Raw genomic sequence first — 18,775 nt, 5'->3', positions numbered from 1 at the left:
AAACATGGCTCTCAAACTCTATAGACTTTTATTTTTAAGTCTATTTTAACTTAAATTTAACAGATTCTTTAAGATAAATGATGATAGACAGGTGAAATAACAGCTAATGACATTTTTTAAATATTTTATGAAACACTATAAGTATTTCAATACTAGAAGGGATTATAGATTTGTGGAGAAGTTCCATTCTAAGAAATAGTGTTTCGCACATAGCTTAACACCAATTATTTTGAGCTACCGCAATTGCAATACTGTTTTAAGGAGCGCAAGCATGGGTGTATCGATCGTTTAAAGCTGTGGAAAAGTTCCCCCGTTTTATGTGTTACATCTTAAAACAGGAATAGGACTCCTATTTTTAGACACACTTAAAATTCATTTCAATTACGTGTCAAGAGTTTTGGCGATGGGTGACGCAAACTATCAATTCTGAAGTTTCGAGTGTTTAAGAGTGGAAGAAGCTGGCACTTGAATGCTCAACTACTTTTTCAATATCAGAAGATGAAAGTATCTAAGTTGAATTTTGATGACTCACTGAAAAAAAGTCGGCAACATGATGTACGATAAGTTTATGACTGAAGCTGGAGCATCTATTTAAAGTTAACCATTTCTTTAACCACAACACCTACTTCTTGGCCAAAAACAGTACAAAAAAAATCAGTTTGTAATTTATAGTAAAATGTGAACTCATCAATTTGAACTACATTCCTCACCGTCCAGAATTGCCAATATTGTGCGATCAATGCAATCTCAAAGAACGCGAAGTTTGCCCAATACACCAGGAGTTCCGAAATCGCTTTTTTGGATAGATATAATCGGTTTAGAAGAGACGATCAACTTCTTGAATGGAAAACTAGGTGGGGACCGTCGGTATGAATAATTATTTATCGCTCTTCGCTATAGAACCAGAATAGTTGAGAAAAATTGGTGAGGTTTTAAGGATTGCACCTTTTTTGTAGATTAAAAAAGAAATTTCAATCTGGTAGACGGCCTTTGGCCAAACCATTTAAAGACTTGTGTCCAGTTTGGAAACCAGTCACACATTTCATGGAAAAATAAAATACTTCAAGAAATAAGAAACCCTTATATTTTTTTAAATATATTGATTTAAATTTAGGACCTTTAAAAGCCATCGGTCGCTTCCAATGAACAAAGCTTTGTCGATAAGTGTAATCGAAGACAACATTTTCTGAAAGCTCTCATTTCTTCTCACCTATAATTTCGACATTTATTATTTATTAACATTTTGGTACGAAATATGCTTTTAAAAAGAACAATAAAAATTAGCCTAAAATTGGTAAAATATTAATTTTTGTCAAAAATGTTTCATTCAGCAGACTTGTCTTAAAATTTACTCTTTGTGTAAGACGCATAACGAACAAAAACAAATCTAGGAAACAAGTCTGTCAATTTGAAATATCAGAAACTCAGAAGTCAGCCATTTCGGAATTGAAACTTTAGAAAATTGTTAAGAGATAAGATATTGTTTTATGTAAAGTAAATTTCTATAACTGCTTCAAGATTTCAAAAATAATTTAAAATGTTGCTGTTTCGTCTATAGCTTTAAAAACGCAGTAAATTGAATTTTAAAATATACCTATTTGACATTTTTATGTTTCGTTTAAGCAAGTTTTACTGTGTTGTGCCCAGACTAAGACACATTTCAGGTAACATTGCTTAGAACAATTTGTGTCTGACTTGTTTATTTTTTGATGTGAACGCTTTGAGAAACATTTCTGCATTGTATATACAGAAACATTTCAGACATGTTTAGTGAGCGTCCAGACCAAGAAAAAACATTTCATAAAAGTTTCTATTGTATCTGAAACGTTTTGAGTTTTTTAAAAAAATGTTTCAAGATTTCAAAAAACGTTTAAAATATTGCTGTTTCGTTAATAGCCTTAAAAATCCAGTAAATTCAATTTTAAAATATTCTTATTTGAAGTGTTGGTGCTTCTTTTGAGCGAATTTTATTGTATTGTTTCTTAAGGTGTGTCTAGACTAAGACACCAAAGAAAACATTTTATAAATGTTTTTTTCTGTATCTAGAACACCGCCGCAATGTTTCATGCCTTTCGTTGCTTTATCGATATTTTTACAAACAATGTTCTGTTGAATTAGCCAATTGCATTCCAACCGTTAAACGATTCAGCCGTAATACTCACACTTCCAGGAATGCTCATAAGTTTACCTTTGAGCTCAATTTCGGGCGTACTGTCAAATACAGATATTCTTTCTTAAATCGCACATCGATAATGTGGAATGCTTTGGCCAACTCTGCTCTTCCCTCACATTTTGATGTTCAGGACTTTAAGACCAATGTGCATCGGTATCTCCTCTTAAATCCTTCCCTATTTTTCTAATGCACTGTGTTTAAATATAAACATATAAAGGGTACTAATAGCCCTTTGAGTGCCTGTAAATTATAAATAAAAAAAATCTGAAACATTTTAATTTTCTTCTGGTTCAAAAATGTTTCTTTTATGTCAGGTCACAAAAAACATGTGGCCAACATTAGATTTAAAACGTTCAAGGTGCTTGCTATCTCCTAGCAGACCGCATATTAGCTCGATAGTAGGTGTCATTACCGGACATTGTCTAATAGGAGAGCACGCCACGTTAATAGGTGTATTATCAAATGACTTTTACAGAAGCTGTATGGATGAGGAAGAGGAGGAAACAGTTCTTCACCTTCTCTGTACTTGCCCTGCTCTAGCTCAAAAACGCAAGAATTGCCTGGGAGAATTCTTCCAAACGATCTATATCATATCACTAACTCTAATTCCATTGAGGTTAGAAGGAAGCCTCTAGATACATGTGGTATCACAATGGGCCATTAAACTGGCCTAAGTATGTCCGTTTCCATCATGCACAGTCACTTAAGACTAACCTGGAAACACCTTTAAAATCACAAATAAATTATTAAAATATTTTTTAAATATTTGAATTATAACATATTAATCTATTTCTTTCAATTTTTCTAGATTTGCTGTTGTTGCTCTAGAATGTTTGGGTAAGTGAAATTAATTTGAAAATTAATATGTTTTTGAAATCAATTATTATAAACTTTATTTATTGACTTCAATTCTGAAAGAGAGTTGAGAGTTTCTCTAAGACTCTCTTCTAGATTCAGATTATAGACGGAATACAGTACACAGTGATTAATTTTACTGAACAACGAAAACAAATAAATCTGACAGTTGGACATTTGACAGCTGTCACTGTCAAAATTCTGGTTTCATAATCTGTATCGGAAACAAAGGCATATTTAGCGTTTTTGATAAATGGAATAAAACTTCAAATTTAAAAATACTTGTTTAGTAGTTTGAAAAAAATTTGTCCAGAACATTTGTATAGAAATATAAACAAAAGAGAAAGGATAATAACTCTAAATGATTTTTGGAGGCAGTATGAATTTTCATTTTCTATGTCAACTTTTCTTATCATATTCTCGTACAAAGTTTATAAAACAATTAATTGAAGAAAAATTCAAAAACTTTTTCATCTTATACGGGTATTCCCCAAAACTGATTAAAAATTCCATATCAATCAATAATATACGAAGAATGTTGTGCCCTTTTGCAACCAATAACGAAACGACTTATACGACTCATAGCTTCCAACCAAATGTAGAACCTATCAAATTAATAAACAAAAAAAGTTACGATAAAAAAAATGATAAAAAATTAATTATGTTCTTAATTTGAAAATCTAAATGGAAAATAACTTTCTCAAAATGTTAATCAAGTTGGTACACAAAAAGTGTGCTGCCTTTTACACCATTAGCATACTTCAATATACGCCCCGAAAAAAACACGATATAAATTTAAAAAAATTATATTAAATAGTTTTTGAAAATTCCAAAAATTCCTCAAGATGAAATATAAATTACCCCACAAGGCTGAATTATTATTATTATTAAGTTGACCAATATTCATTCTTGGAATATAACAGTACATAACGTATAAGAGCCATTGAAGTATCCTATTATGTGTGGGGCTATGGTCTTAGGGAAAGAAATAGATGATTGATTAATTTTGTTAGATGTGTTTTTTATGGTGATTCCCTAGATATTTTTCCTTTCTTAATGCTTCTTAGTTTGTCCCGTTTGAGCCCTGGAGATTGGAAACGTTCAAAAATGTTTATGTTCATCTCTTCTGATTCCTCCCAAAGAACTGTGTTTGCTTTTGCTTAAAAAATGGATTTAAAGGTTCTTTTTTGGTTGTCTTTTTTTGGAGATTATTTTCTAGCCCCTTCATGTCACTGCTTTTTTTGTTATCCCTCGACATTCACTCGAGGCACAGAATGTGTAATGATAAATGATGAATTTAAACAGAAAGAGCATTAAATGCCTGAGCTTTTATTCTTCTTCCTTCCTTTTTACCTTGGTTTTTGTTTATTTTTAGCCATGTACTACTTCTTCATGGAATTCCATATCCTTGAGTGCTGTCTTTGGATGCTCATAATAGTCTTTTGATTTTGATACAATTGCGAGTAGCTAAGCCATTGAATTTTTTTGTCGGTATATTTTTCGTCTTCATAATAGAAAATATCCTTTTAAGGAGAAACAAAAACAAACAATTCTGAGATAAAATACCATTTATTCGCTTATCACTGATGATATCCTGGATATAAAGTTGAAAGTGAAGTGAATGTTGCTGATTCCTTGTATATATAGCGTGTAGGTAGATATCGGTATATATAGGTAGATACTTTAATATCAAGGACCAAAAATTAAGTTTGCCTCATGATGATGATGGTACATTTATATAGTGTGTGTAGGAGGTCCTTATTTGGGTTATGTTGTCATTTTGGATTTTATGAGACTTTCTCTCTCTCTAAATGCTAGTGGAAGAAGTATATTGTACCAGAACATGAAACGATGATACCTCTTGGGCGTAATAATCGTAAATATTGTATCCACTCCTTTCGGTTAGTCCTTTTTCTCTTTATGGTGGTCTTTTCCTAATCTCCAATTGCTATCTTTTATTTTTTTTTTCTTCTCTATTATTACCTCTTTTTTTGTCTTTGTATTTTCTTTGTTTTTGTATCTTTTGATGCTGTTGATGGGTTTTTGTTAGATATTTTCTTGTGATTACGACAATATAGTTCGGAATATCCTTTTTTAAGGACAAGGATAGGAAAGAGAGTAGTTGTAAGTGGTTGCCAGGATGTCCTATTATTGTCAATTATTATATATACCAACTGAGATTTGTGTGTTATTAAAAGTTGAGCCACTTCTTGATGTAAGAGTATCTATATTTGTTTTTATATGTCAAGCGTTTACTTTATTGCACATGAGTTTTATTGGTTGCTTTTCCTTTTGGAGAAAACCAATATTATTGGAATTGTTTGTGATAATCAATCTAGAGTTCTATGTATTTCGGGTTGACAATGTGGAAAATGAAAGACCCGAAGTCATAGGTCTTGAAATTTTACTTTTTTTGTATTTAAAGTATTTAAATAGGAAACGAATTTAAAACAAAACCAATTTCGATTTAGAAGAATGTTGTTGTAGTAAGCAACTGACTTTAAAATATGGTTTGATTAATTTTATGCAATTTGAAACATTTTTCTATTTCTTAATTTGAATTAGCAGTTCACTTCTCAGCAATACTTCATCTGTGACCGTTACAATCACAAACATAAGTAAGTCTGGAATAAGTAAGTTGCATTACCAAGCTTAAATAATTCAGAAGTTATTATTGATAGCCCACTAGTTTACCCCGAATTTGAATTAAGGACGTTCTGTTAAGCATAGAGATTCTTTCTTAAACCGTACATTAAGAATGTTATATGGAGAAGTATGTTAATAGTGATTTCACTGTGTTTATACTTTAAAAATTGCAACGAAGGAAGTTGGATAATTTCAGCAGAGAAGGTTAAAAGAGAAGGTTGGTAAGCCTTTACCAAGTAGCTAGGCTTATTTCAACAAATTACATTGAGTAGGTTGGGTTCTTCTATTCAGTAGTTTCTTAATTTAAACTGAGTAGTCTAGTTAATTTCAACCACCTTAATTGCTGAACTAAATTCACACTAGTTGTTTATTTTTTTATCTAGGAAGGTTTAGAAATTAACCGAAAAAGATTGGTTGGTATTAACTAGGTGGTTGGCTTAAATCAAACAAGTAAATTAGTTTAGTTTAGTTTATTCATCAAACAAAGTTACAATAGGTACTTTAGTAATTACTAGATAATATAATACATACAATTTAAAATTTTAAACATTACCACCAGCAAAGTTATTTAGAATTAACAATAAATTTGATTTAAATAAATATCTACTAACATTGAAATCAATCATGTTGCAAACAGTATTTGTTTCTCTTAAACACCTGAATATTGGTTCATTGGAAGCATACACAGTTCTATGACATGGAACATTAAAAAATGGTTGGTTTCGAAGCAATCTCGCAGGAACATTAATCCCAATTAGAGCTAAAATTTGTCAACAATCAATATGATTTGCTACTATATCACGAATGAACATAACCACTGTATACTTTCTACGAATGTTAAGAGGCAAAATACCGAGTAGTTTACACCTCGTTTCATACACTACAACTCTTTTAAATCGTTTTTGGATCTTTTCGATTCTAAATGAATGAAGAAAATATGAAGGATTCCAGATTTTTCTGCAGTATTCAAGATAAGACCTTATAAACGCAAAATATAAACACTTTAAGGTGTGTGGATCGAAAAACTCCTTTGAGTTTCGCGATATGAAACCTAACATTGAACTGCCTTTAGCAACTAAAAATCTATATGCTTAACAAAGTGAAGTTTTTTATCAAAAATCAAACCAAGATCTTTTTTAAAGGTTATAACGGACAATGGCATATGATTGATCTTGTAGATAAAATTAATTGGACGATGGTTTCGAGAAAACGTTATGCTTTGGCATTTGGAAATGTTCAAATGTAAACAGTAAGCTAAACACCAGTCCGATAAAACATCAAGATCTTGTTTCAGAAGAAAACAATGATGTTCAGATTTTATACAACGAAATACCTTAAGATCATCTGCGTACATCAAGCACTTTGAATTTAAAAACACATCGGGAATGAACAACAAAAAAAGAAGAGGACTTCCTTGCGGGACACCCGACTTACCATATACCGGTGCAGAAATAATGTTATTATTTATACGAACCTACTGAATACGATCCCTTAAGTATGAATTTAGCCATTTTAAAAAGTTTGAGTAAAGCATCATGATTGACTCTGTCAAAAGCTTTAGAAAAGTCAGTAAAGACAACATCATACTGATAACCTTTCTCAAGTGCATTCAACACTTAATAGTGAGGTTAGTTGCAGTGGATCTACCAGCTACAAAACCAAATTAAGTGTAAACTTAAGAGTAACTTTCTAATGCTCGCAAATGCTTGCATTTTTTTAATGATTAAAATTGCATTCATTACCCTTTGATAGTGCCCAAAATATAAAAAGAAAACGTTAACAGGATGTCCGGCAGTCATCTAAAACTTTTCCTTTACAAATGTTCCTACTGGCAACACTCTCCAATACGTCCTTGAAAATCTTTAATATTCATAAACCATTTTTAGTTGAGTTGAAGAAAACTTTTCAAACTATAGAAAATAGACTGCTAAATCTAAGGATACAAGAAAATTACGGCCTCCAGCAATAACCTAGCTCAATGACTGTTCTACCTCTTTTGTATACATATGTGATTATCAAAACTGCTCACGATAGGAAAACAAAATTAGATTGTTTTCCACTTGAATTAGTTGTTTGGTTGTGCACGTGTCTGCCATAGACTTGATGGGATAATGTAACATTGGCGTAGGCGTGCTGAATGAATTGTGATCCTTGAAAGAACCAGATTTTGTCAAGAAAGAAAGATTCATCATCAACTTTCTTCTTCTTCTTCTTCCATCTTCTCCCATAAAATTGATGATTTGGTGATTTTTCTTGTGTGTTATTGCAGAAACGAAGACCTATAAGAGATTTTGACTGATAAGGAGAAGTTAATCAAATAATAATTTCTTGAGCTTCTTATACCCCACCAAAACTCTCCTAAAGGTCTTTATGTTTCCCACAATATGGTATTTGTTATTTATCGGTTGAATCGAGAATTAGATGTCTCTTCAATATGTAAGATTTGTTCCAATGACAAATTGGGTTTTTTACATGGAGAGAAATTTTCCAAAAGAAGACCAAAAATTAACAACGAAAAATGGAAAATGAGATAAGTTTTAGACAGCTTAAGCAATAAAAATCTCACCTAAAATGTTTTCCTATCCAATTATGGTTAATACTGGTCCGCCAACGACACACTTAGTGAGAGAAAAAAAAAACAGAAGAAATAATTATGCTCTATAGCAGCTATCTAGAGGCCATAACAATCTTCTATCTATGTTATGTGTGTATAGAGAGGTGAAAGAAGCTGACGAAGAAAACCTGAGGTAGGTAGCTACTTTTTCAAGATGCTACCTGCTACTCTAAGAGTCTTTAAGAAGAAAATACTATGGTATGCAGTTAACGCACACCTCAGTCAACCTTTTGCTCGGATGCCTAGCGATTTAATGACTTAATCAACACGCACTTAAGAAGGCCTTGGAATTTTGTAACTTATTTTTCTTCATTTTTATTATTTTCTTTATATTTCGTTTTTGGTAAGAGAGAGGTGGATTGGGAGGGGGAGGAGGAGGAAGAGGGGAGGTTCAAAGGTTGGGGGATATGGGTTATAGTAAAAAGAATGCTGGTTGATGTTATTTGGTGATGGCAGTCAGTCGTTGGTTACTGAAATACATAGGCGATGACACGAAAAAGCTTTTATCTATTCGACGACTAATTAGCTCTCTCAACGAACAATGACTTAATCGGAAGAAGTCATCTTCCCAGAGTCTGGAGTTTCTTTTTATACATAAAATAAACCATAAGTTGTTTGATGTAGTGTTCCCGTTTAATTTTTGTTTATTTTTGTGGCTTAAGAAATTATTTTTTTTATTTCTAAGTAACGGAGATGATTAATTTCTTGTAGTAAAAAAAAAGAAAGATTTCAATCACAACAACAACATAGTGTGGTACATTAAGCTACGCTTGGTTCAGTTTTTGATTGATGTCACGTGTTTTGAGATATGAAGGAACGATTTGAACTACTTTAAATGGATAAAGGTACCCATTCCATTTAAATTTCACCTTCAAAGTTGTTGAAATGATTTGAAATATTAGAATCAACAAAATCTCACCAAAACTAGTTTCACTTTAAGGCAATTATAATGGAAAATTGCTTCAATTTTGATTTACTCTATTGGCTTACTTCCGGATTCCAAATATCTACTGATTGAGATGATGATGGTGAAAAGGTGAATCTCAAATAAGAAAGTTGTAAACTTTATTACGAGTATGTTCATAAAGAAATGAGAAATTTGTAAGTTAGATGAAATTTCGTACCATTTGTTGTAAGGCATTAAACTTTTGATCACACTATAAGCCATTTTTTCAAAATAACTCAATAGTTAAGAACCTAATTTCCAAATTCTGTTATTTCTGAAAATACCTTTTCCCAATGGCTCATGTCACACATAACGAATTGATCAATTCATTTAAGTCTCTCCTTTATAGATATTTTTATATCTTTAATAATCTCTTCCAATACTCCATTCACACGTATAAAAATCCATGATTATTATCAAAACACAACAAAAATTAACCACACTACAGCAACAACAAAAATACTAAAAATTTTTATTGCGATCATAGTACCTTTAGGTGAATCAAAGCTTCACTCATAAATATAACAATAACTTCTTCTTACATGCCTCCATAATAAAGAAATAAATAAAGATTAATTTCTTGAAATCGAATAGCTTATTTGTTTACCTATTTTTAAAACCATTAAGATACTAAAAAAAGATAATTTTCTTCTCTTCTCAAAAAAAAAAAAAAAATTAAACAAAACAACAACAAACAGAAAATAAAAGAAACAAAATTAATAAAGCTTTTTATAAGCCTGTCGCTTCTGTAATATTTTATCGACACGATCAGATTATAACTTTCAAACAATTTGGTCTCGGACGACGTTTTTATTAACCTTAGTATAAATTCGTTGGAATCAATGCACGTCAATCAGATAAGACAAACTAATTAATGCTGCATTTATACCTATATCCTAACGTATACTTCGACTTGTATACGTACATACCTCGGCCATAGTGCCATTGTAGATATAAGATACACAAAAGAGTAAAGAGACGCTTCGAACCATAAGTTAAGTTGATGTTGATTGGTTTACATGGGTATCAATTACAATACACTCGTACAGTACCCCTGTACCCTACCAAACCTATCTATACCTTGATATTCTTGGAAGAAGTTTGAATTTTAAATACCCTTAGTCACTTTAAAAGCAATGGGAAATTAAAATGAATGCACTTGACACAAACAAAAGGACTCTCTTTGGGGAATTTCAAGTAATTTAAGGCTGGGTTAACACTGAGTCCACACTCATTTGGTCTTAGTTTAAATGTACATAGGGTATATGAGTTGTCTTATGAAGAATGTGGATTTTTAAATTAATTCTGTTCTACTTTCAGAATCATTTCATATACAATGCCAATAAATTCACACTAATTTCAGCTCTGAAAGAAACTGCTTGTTCATATCACTTCTATGAAAGTACCTAAGCAATTTTCCGATTGTAGACATTGACAAATGCTTATCTGAAAACACATATTCTAAACATCCTTTCTATTGATTGGAGTTCAACATATTTTTATAACGCCCCAACATGACTTTTAGATTTTAAGAGGCTAGTTATAAGTATCATAAATTTGTATAATTGAAAATTTAGTTCCAAGGTTTAAAAGTTATTGAAAAAGTTGAATTTGTGATGTTTGGTATCAAAATCAAGGAAAAGAGTTTAAGACTATTCTTTAGTCAAAAAAAAACTTGAGCTCAACCTGATCCAAGATTTAGTTTATTTTTACCATATTTTAGTGGGTCAATGGTTTTCAACGAACCTCTGATTTTTATTTCACAATTTAAGACAAAAATTATTCCACTGAAAGCTTTTAGTTTTCCTTGAATATCTGTCAGTGTCACCTTGAATAACTTTCATCGAAAATGCTTGATTTCAATAAGGAACATTTTTCAATGATAGAAATTTTGAATGATTGCTAAAATCGACCTGCCAAAAAAGTTCTAATGATTGGTTTTACTATCTAGCCTCTTAGTCCTGGACTTTTCATTTATTATTAAATTGACACATTAAATTAGAAAACCAAAAGCTTTATCAATAATATTCACAAAAAATAAAGAAACAAAATTTTTGTGCAAAGAAAATAAAGTTGTGATTCTAATTTATTAAATCATATTTCACATCCATAGATCTGTAAGTTAGAGGTTACACCTAAAAATGAGAGCTGTAAATCTGAACCATCATCAATTTTGTTCTGCTGTTCTAAACATTGCGTTTAAAGCTTAGTAAGATCTCGTGTCTGAGTCATAAGTTATGGCACGCTTAAGCTTTGAATAGTTTTCTAACACAAATTACACTTTTTCTAACTTGAATTTAATCTCAGACATTAATAAATAGCGCACTCTGCATTTTCTGCCCCATTGAAAATATTGGTTCAAGATTTTGACGGAATTGAAAAAACGATTTTTGTGACCTTTGGCGTTCAATAAATAAAGATATACCCAAGAGTTTTTGTGATAATTTTAATATAACGTTTAGACCACCAAAAGAAAGGGTTTCATAATAAAACCTTTTGATCAGTATATAGGTATTATTTTGAATTAAATTTCCAAAATGGAAAACTCTCAAAAGTCTTTTTAAATTCGGAATAATAAAGAGGCTTTAAATATGTAAGTTGATATATTCGAAATCAATAGTAATTATGCATCAAAAAGTACAGAGTTTCCGAGCTTTTAAATTTGATAAATTTGATGATTTGGTATCATTTATTTCCCAAACTTGTGCACCTATAGTGAATTATAAATTTTCCAAGCTTCAATAAAAGTTGTTCTTTAAACAAATCCCTCATTTTATTGATTAAGAGATAAGAAGCAGCACTTTTAGTTAAAAAACATTTCTGAAGTTGTTCTTTTCTAAACTTTACTTTTACTTTTCTTCTTTATGAAACCAAAAGGAAACCTAAGTTCTTTTATCAACGAGCTTAGATTCCAAATTATCACAATAATTATCTACTTCCTTAATAAGTGGGTGAAGTATTCAGAAATGTTAAAACAATTCCATAGGAAAAGTCATTCCATGTTTTATGGTAAAGCTGCAAAGTTATTCCGGGATGGAATCGGCTAGGGTGATTGTTGATAAATGACAGTCAAAATAATCTTATTCGTTCTTATGTAAGGTGATATGAGGTCAAATTGTTACCTAAAAAGCTGTCACAAGTCACATAGTCATTTTCCTACAACTACTCGTATGTAGTTTCCAAAAATAGCTACCAGACGCTTACAAAAAACGAATGGAAAATTTTATCAGTTACCTTTTTTGGTACAAAACACATTCTTTCGACATTCGGAAAATCACAAGAAAAGCTAGAATGTTATTAAAACAGACCCATTTTGATACTTTTATTTAGATATTTTATAGGAATCTTTTAAAAATTTCACCATAGCAACAATGAATTGTGACATTGAAGGACGGAATGAAAATGATAGTCAAATTTGACTATCAAAAATATGATCGTCAAATTATCATTTTAGCAGATTCCACCCCTGTTCTCAAATAGAACGTTGAACGTGAATTTTCTTTTAATACTTTAAACACAAAATAACCTATGTATGTATATGTACATTTATACAAGTATAAGTAACATTAGTTAGGCAAGACAATTTTTCAAATCTTAAAGGAACAACAAATAGAAGGCAACGAAAAATGCAGTTTTAGAGTGCGCACTAATTATTTACAGTTGAACATTTTGACTATTCGTAAATGTTTTTAAGAAAGTTACAATAAATGTTCTACTTTTTCATTTAAATCTTTAAGAACTTGTAAGTCTTCTACCTAAGCACACGAAAAATTGAAAATCTTAAATATTTTAGCCACTTTTCTTTCCTTACAATAAATGGCTCATTAAAACTAAATTTTCCCTAACGGATATTACTCTCATATAAAAAAAAAACTATCTACATAAAATTTGCTTCACTCACCTTAATTTTTCTTTTCAAATTGGAAAGTTCTTCAACACAGAATCGAATCAAAAATTAGATACAAATTCCAGCAGCTAATTAATCCTCAGTAGAGCACACAGGAAAAAAAGATATTAATCTCTTTAGATTGATCTTAATGGGGTGTTTGCACTTCACAGTAAATAAACAAACCAACGCACATTCCAATCACCTCGACCTCTACGTTGCGTTTACCTTTCACGTGAAAAAAAAACTAGAAATTTTCCCGATTGCAATTCGTTTTTCCGTTTTCTTTATAGGAAAAGAAAATTCCGAAAAACAAACGTTCGTCGTCGTCGTTGAACGAACGAAACGACACACCCCGCTAACTTTTCACACTTTCCGAAAAAGAAAATTTAATTAATTTTCACTTCAAATTTGAAAACTTTAATTATTTTTCAATCTCAATATAAACAACGGTACACTGTTTAATTAACAGATTTCACAATTTTTTTTTCGTTTATGTTATTTGTATTTTTTTTTCTAAATTTTTAATTCAATTAAAAAATAAGTGCATTTATTTTTTTTGTTTAAATCCGATTTCAACTGCAACGCAGTCCGTTAATTCAAAGAAATCGCCTCGTACAACTTGAACCGGTCTCAAACACTGAATCGCACTCAATGCCAAAGCCACTGCAAGGGGGGCCTATGGAACTCGGAATCGGACTCGGACTCTCGGACTGGCACTGGATGAAAATAGATGGACCTAGCGATTGACCATTACACTCCTATAGTCGTTTACTCAATCGAATGGAAAGCTCAACCAGATTGACGGAGAACCAAAATCGAATCGGACGGGAAACGCCAAAGAGCCACCAAAATGAAAAATCCCCAGGCATGCGTTCTAGATACAAATTCCCGAATTGAATGCCAGGCTCTTCTGTTGGGAACATTTAACTTAGAAAAGAAGTTATGGGTATACGACGACGACGTTTCCAGAGAGGTTTTAATTTTGTTGAGTCGAATCTTCTAGGGTTGGGTACGTACGTCTACAGCTGTAGGAACGTGAAGATAAATGAAACATTGGTAAGACTCAAAGAGAAGTTGTTTACCATTCTGCACAGCATATACCTTGTCAGGTATATTTTAAGTACTGGTTTTAAAAAGAACTCCGATAACCGGTTTGTATCCAAAGATACATTCGTATCTTTTGTATTTAAAAAGACTCAAACTCGAAATCCAATCAGCTCATAAAACCACTCATTCTCACCTGTGTTTATAAAACTGGAATTTGTGGATATTAAACAGGTATTTTTACTCAAACCGCTCTTAATTAACTCGACTCAAGCATAAGCTAGGTAAGTTACCTTTAACAGGTAAAAATGTAAGTGCACTTCCCCTCTTAATTTGCTTCCAGTATTCCAATTGGAGTTTTGAGACAGAGTACTTGAACTGTCACTGGAGTCTGGGCCTGGGCCTGTGCCTGTGCCTGGGCGGCCTGGGCTCTTCTCGTTTTCAGTCTCAACTCCCACTCTCTTGTATCATACAAAAAAATGTTAACTTTTAACACCTGAAAATGAGTGGAAACTCAAGAGCGAGGTTTCCATTTAGTGTTTTGGATATTATAGATATAGATATTTGTATCTGTATCTTTTGGATATGGATTCGAATGCTCGTACTCATACCACTTGTTCCTTAAGCTTGTATACAGCTTGAGTTTCTTTAAGCAATAAATGCTGAGTAGCGATAAGTGAAAGAGCCAATTAATTTACCTTTATTTCAAAAGAGAACCAAACCAACTATCTACTTCAATGATTTGGTTTTGCTTGGTAGTAGGTATAAGATTGAGTTGAAAATTTAGATTTGCGATGATGATGCTGTTAATTCATTAAATTTGATTGACATTATCAATTGAGACACTAATTGAGGCTCTTAAGAGTTCGTTCATCTACAAATGAGAATTATTGAGAATTGAAAATCTTCTTTTTTAGGGATCTATAAACCGAAGCTAATTAAAAAAACTTCTGGCATTGATAGCAAGACTTGTAGTAACAGATGAAATCGAATATTGTGTCAATGGTGTTTTGTTCGCTATAGCAATATTTTCAAAAATGGGATTGATTTGAAATCTCTCACGAACCAGAAAGGATATCAATGAGATTTTAAATTATACACTATGGCCTTATAACAAGTTTGTATTCAATATATAATAAAATGTTTGACACTTCCAATATTTTAAAAGCCAAAAAGTAGTGTAATCTCAAAATAATTATTGTATGTTTCAAAGAATAAACTTTTAGACACTAGTTATGTTTTTTTAGAAATTATAAACCCCTAAAAACTATTTCTAGAATTTACTAAAAACTACAATTCGAACTCGGATATCTTCGGAAGAATTGAAGACATCGATTTTTAACTTTCTTGTTGTTAACTGTCAGAAATATTAAACAAAAACCAACTGATATTTTAATTACGAAAAAAAAAACTTACTAAGAACCGACTAAGATTTCAATTTTTTTGAAAAAAAGAATTACAACTTAATTATTGATTACATACTTTTCGAAGTTGCTAAAATTTATACAATTACAAGACAAAACAATTTTAAAGGGCATCCATGGGAAGTTATATATGTGGGTCACTTTTTTTTAAGAAAGTAACAGTACTTGAAGATTTTTGGAAGTATAAATAAAAAACTTTTTTATTTCTTACAAGAATATTTTTGTTTCATTTGTTGGTCGCTTTAGAAACGAACATTCCAAAATGGGTCACTTGGTCGTATACTTACTTTTTCTCTCCAATTTTGTACAAATGCATTAAATTTAACAACACAATTTTGAAAAGCATTTAGTTAAGGTTAACATAATTCAAATGATCTTTAAAAATAAGAGTTAAGACGTTAATAAGTATTATAACTTAACGCAGGTCCTCTATGCAGAGTTCTTTCCTTTTAACGTGTCGTTTTTAGCCTAGTAAAACATTTTTTTGGAGTTTGTTTTTTTGATAGCAATCACTTGATTTATTCTGAATTTCGTATTTCATTTGATCGTGTAATATAACGCCGCTGAAATATTATTTGTGGGGTTAGGGACGGTTGACATCTTCAAAGAGGATATTCAGTACGTTATTGCTCTTATACGGCTATAATTGCTACACTGTGCTTCTCAGCTTAAATTTATTCGATCCAGCAGCGGAGGAAGTTCAACTTTTCGCACTCATTACACAAAATGGCTTCAATTAACATTGTTTTAAAAGTTTCATGATACATGTTGCCAAACTACTTGCAAAAATTTTCAAGATACATGTTACAAAATTTCTTAAGAATGATTCATCTTGAACTCTGCTTTCGATGGTGCATAAGATAGAATGCAAAGTAGAATGTAACTTAAATATTGACGATATGTGTAACATTTTTTAATTTAACTCTTTTTCACTGTTTATACAAAATGATTTCATTTAAAAAGACTCAAAATAATTCTCACGTTAAAAACTTAAAAAACAACAAAGCTTGGATGAAGTATAATCAAACAGGAACTGATGATGAACATAGGACGTTTATTGTACTAAAACAACTTCACACTGAATATTCTAACATCCTATAAGATAACTTTATTTGGAAAATTGAATTAAACCATAAAAATAGTCCTGAAAGTGTGTGGAAGTTCTTTAATCGTAAGAAGAAATCATATGGGTACCCTAACTTAATTACTGATTCGACATCAAATAGTAATGAGCCAAGTATAATTGCGAACGTGCTTGCAAACTACTTCAAAGATGCTTTTAAAGATCATATTATTATAAGTTTCCCTAACACAACTACTACTATTTCAAACTTCCCTTCCCTTCTATCGGTATAAATAAAGATACTGTCTTTAATAGTATCCTACAACTTGACGAATGTTTTAGTCCTGGTCCCCACGGTGTACCATCATCCATTTAAAGAAATATACTGCGTTATGTGTTCTTTTCAACACGTCTTGAAGAAACTCTTAACTTATCTGGAAGAGCTCCTTAATAATACCAGTAAAAAAAAAGGTCATAAAAACGAAATAATGGATTACCGACCTGTTTCTAAACTATCTGTAATACCTAAACTGTTTGAGTTAATTGTACGTAGCGTCCTTTCTTTTCACTATAGTTCAATAATCTGTGACAACCAGCATGGTTTCGTTAAAAAGCGTTCAACTGTTACTAATCTGTTTCACTTTACGTAATTTTGTTTAGATGTTTTTCAAAAAGTGAACAAGTAGATTGTGCCATTACTAATTTCAGCAAGGCCTTTGACAAATTGTGTCATAAAACATTACTTTTAAAACTATCACAGCAAGGTTTTAACGACTATTTCATAAACTGGATCTCCTCATATTTGAAAGATAGTCGTTATAGTCTTAAATTTCGTAATGAGTGTTCGATTTCATTTGTTGTGAATTCTGGTGTTCTCTAGGGTAGTCACCTTGGTCCTATTCTATTTGTTTTATTTATAAATGACTTGGTTTCGCTCATACAAAATTCGTCTGTTCTAAAATATGCTGATGACATTCAAATTTTTAAATAAATTGATTCTAGGTTGGTAGGTAGGTAGAAATGGCGATCTCAAGGCAACCTAGCCTGAGATCCAATTAGAGCTGTAGTGCGCCGTTTTGATACCAAAAACTCGTTTTACCATTGATTGAAAGGAATAGATTGATAGAGAAGCTTCATAGCGATTATGTTAGAGCCATTTTGTCGCATTGAGAAAAAAGATTAGGTCTCTAATCTTTGTCTCAGATAGCTCATCGAGTTCTTGAAAGAATTTCATTCTGGTGTTTGCCAAAGCAGGACATTTGCAGAGGAAATGGATTATGGTTTCACTTTCCCTTTAGTCACTACAGCTACGGCAAAAGGTGTTGTAAGAGGTACCCAACTTCTCTGCATGTACTCCTATAGGCCAATGTCCGGTACAAACCGCAACAATCCTGGCTATGTCTTGCTTTGGCCTACATAGAAGATCGTTTGTACGGGTTTTGTTATAGGTGGGCCATATCTTCCTAGATATAATGCAGTTGGGTAAATTGCTCCACCTTCGGCTTGATTCAGTTTGGTAGATAGAAAAGATTTTACCCTTCCACCAAGAGGAATGTTTACCATTTCCGCAAGTGAGCTATGAAGGGCCGATCCTTGCCTGGCTAGCTCGTCAGCCCGTTCATTTCCCACGATACCACTATGGCCCGGAACCCATATCAAGGTGACACCGAGGTTAATATTCAGGCTCGCAAGCTCATCGCGACATTGCTGGACCCATTTAGATGAGGATATGGCCGAGTTAATGGCTTTGACAGCTGCCTGACTGTCTGTAAAGATAGCCACATTTCGGTTTTGGTTTGGGTTTTGTTTAAGTATCTTACATGCCTTCCTTATTGCCAGCAGTTCAGCCTGAAAAACGCTAGCAAAATTGACTCTACATCTGACTGTCTTCTCTTGCAAGAAGACTTAATATTATTCAGGGAATAGTGCAATAATTATCGTCTTGTTTTAAATGTTGACAAATGTAAAACCATGAGTTTTACGCATAAAAAAGTTCAAATCGTTTTAAGTTACATGTTTGTTTTTTGTCCTTTAAGTATAGTATATTTATTTTCAGACTTGGGTATTGTCTTAGATTCTAAAGTATTATTTAATGAACATATTAACTTCATAGTTAAAAAA

At 31.8% G+C, this 18,775-nt stretch overlaps 1 protein-coding gene across 1 annotated transcript in view; it reads right to left on the bottom strand.

Annotated features, from left to right (window-relative positions):
• Positions 1-14,004, bottom strand: part of LOC129947923 (putative uncharacterized protein DDB_G0288537) — a 40,315-nt gene extending 26,311 nt beyond the window's left edge. The window contains exon 1 of the mRNA XM_056058689.1: positions 13,136-14,004. The gene's annotated coding sequence lies outside the window, so the exon portion shown is untranslated. The remainder of the gene's footprint in view (positions 1-13,135) is intronic.
• Positions 14,005-18,775: the final 4,771 nt, after the last annotated feature.

Source organism: Eupeodes corollae, chromosome 2 (assembly GCF_945859685.1).
Source record: "Eupeodes corollae chromosome 2, idEupCoro1.1, whole genome shotgun sequence".
Lineage (NCBI taxonomy): Eukaryota > Metazoa > Arthropoda > Insecta > Diptera > Syrphidae > Eupeodes > Eupeodes corollae.
This window is presented reverse-complemented; position numbering and strand designations above follow the sequence as displayed.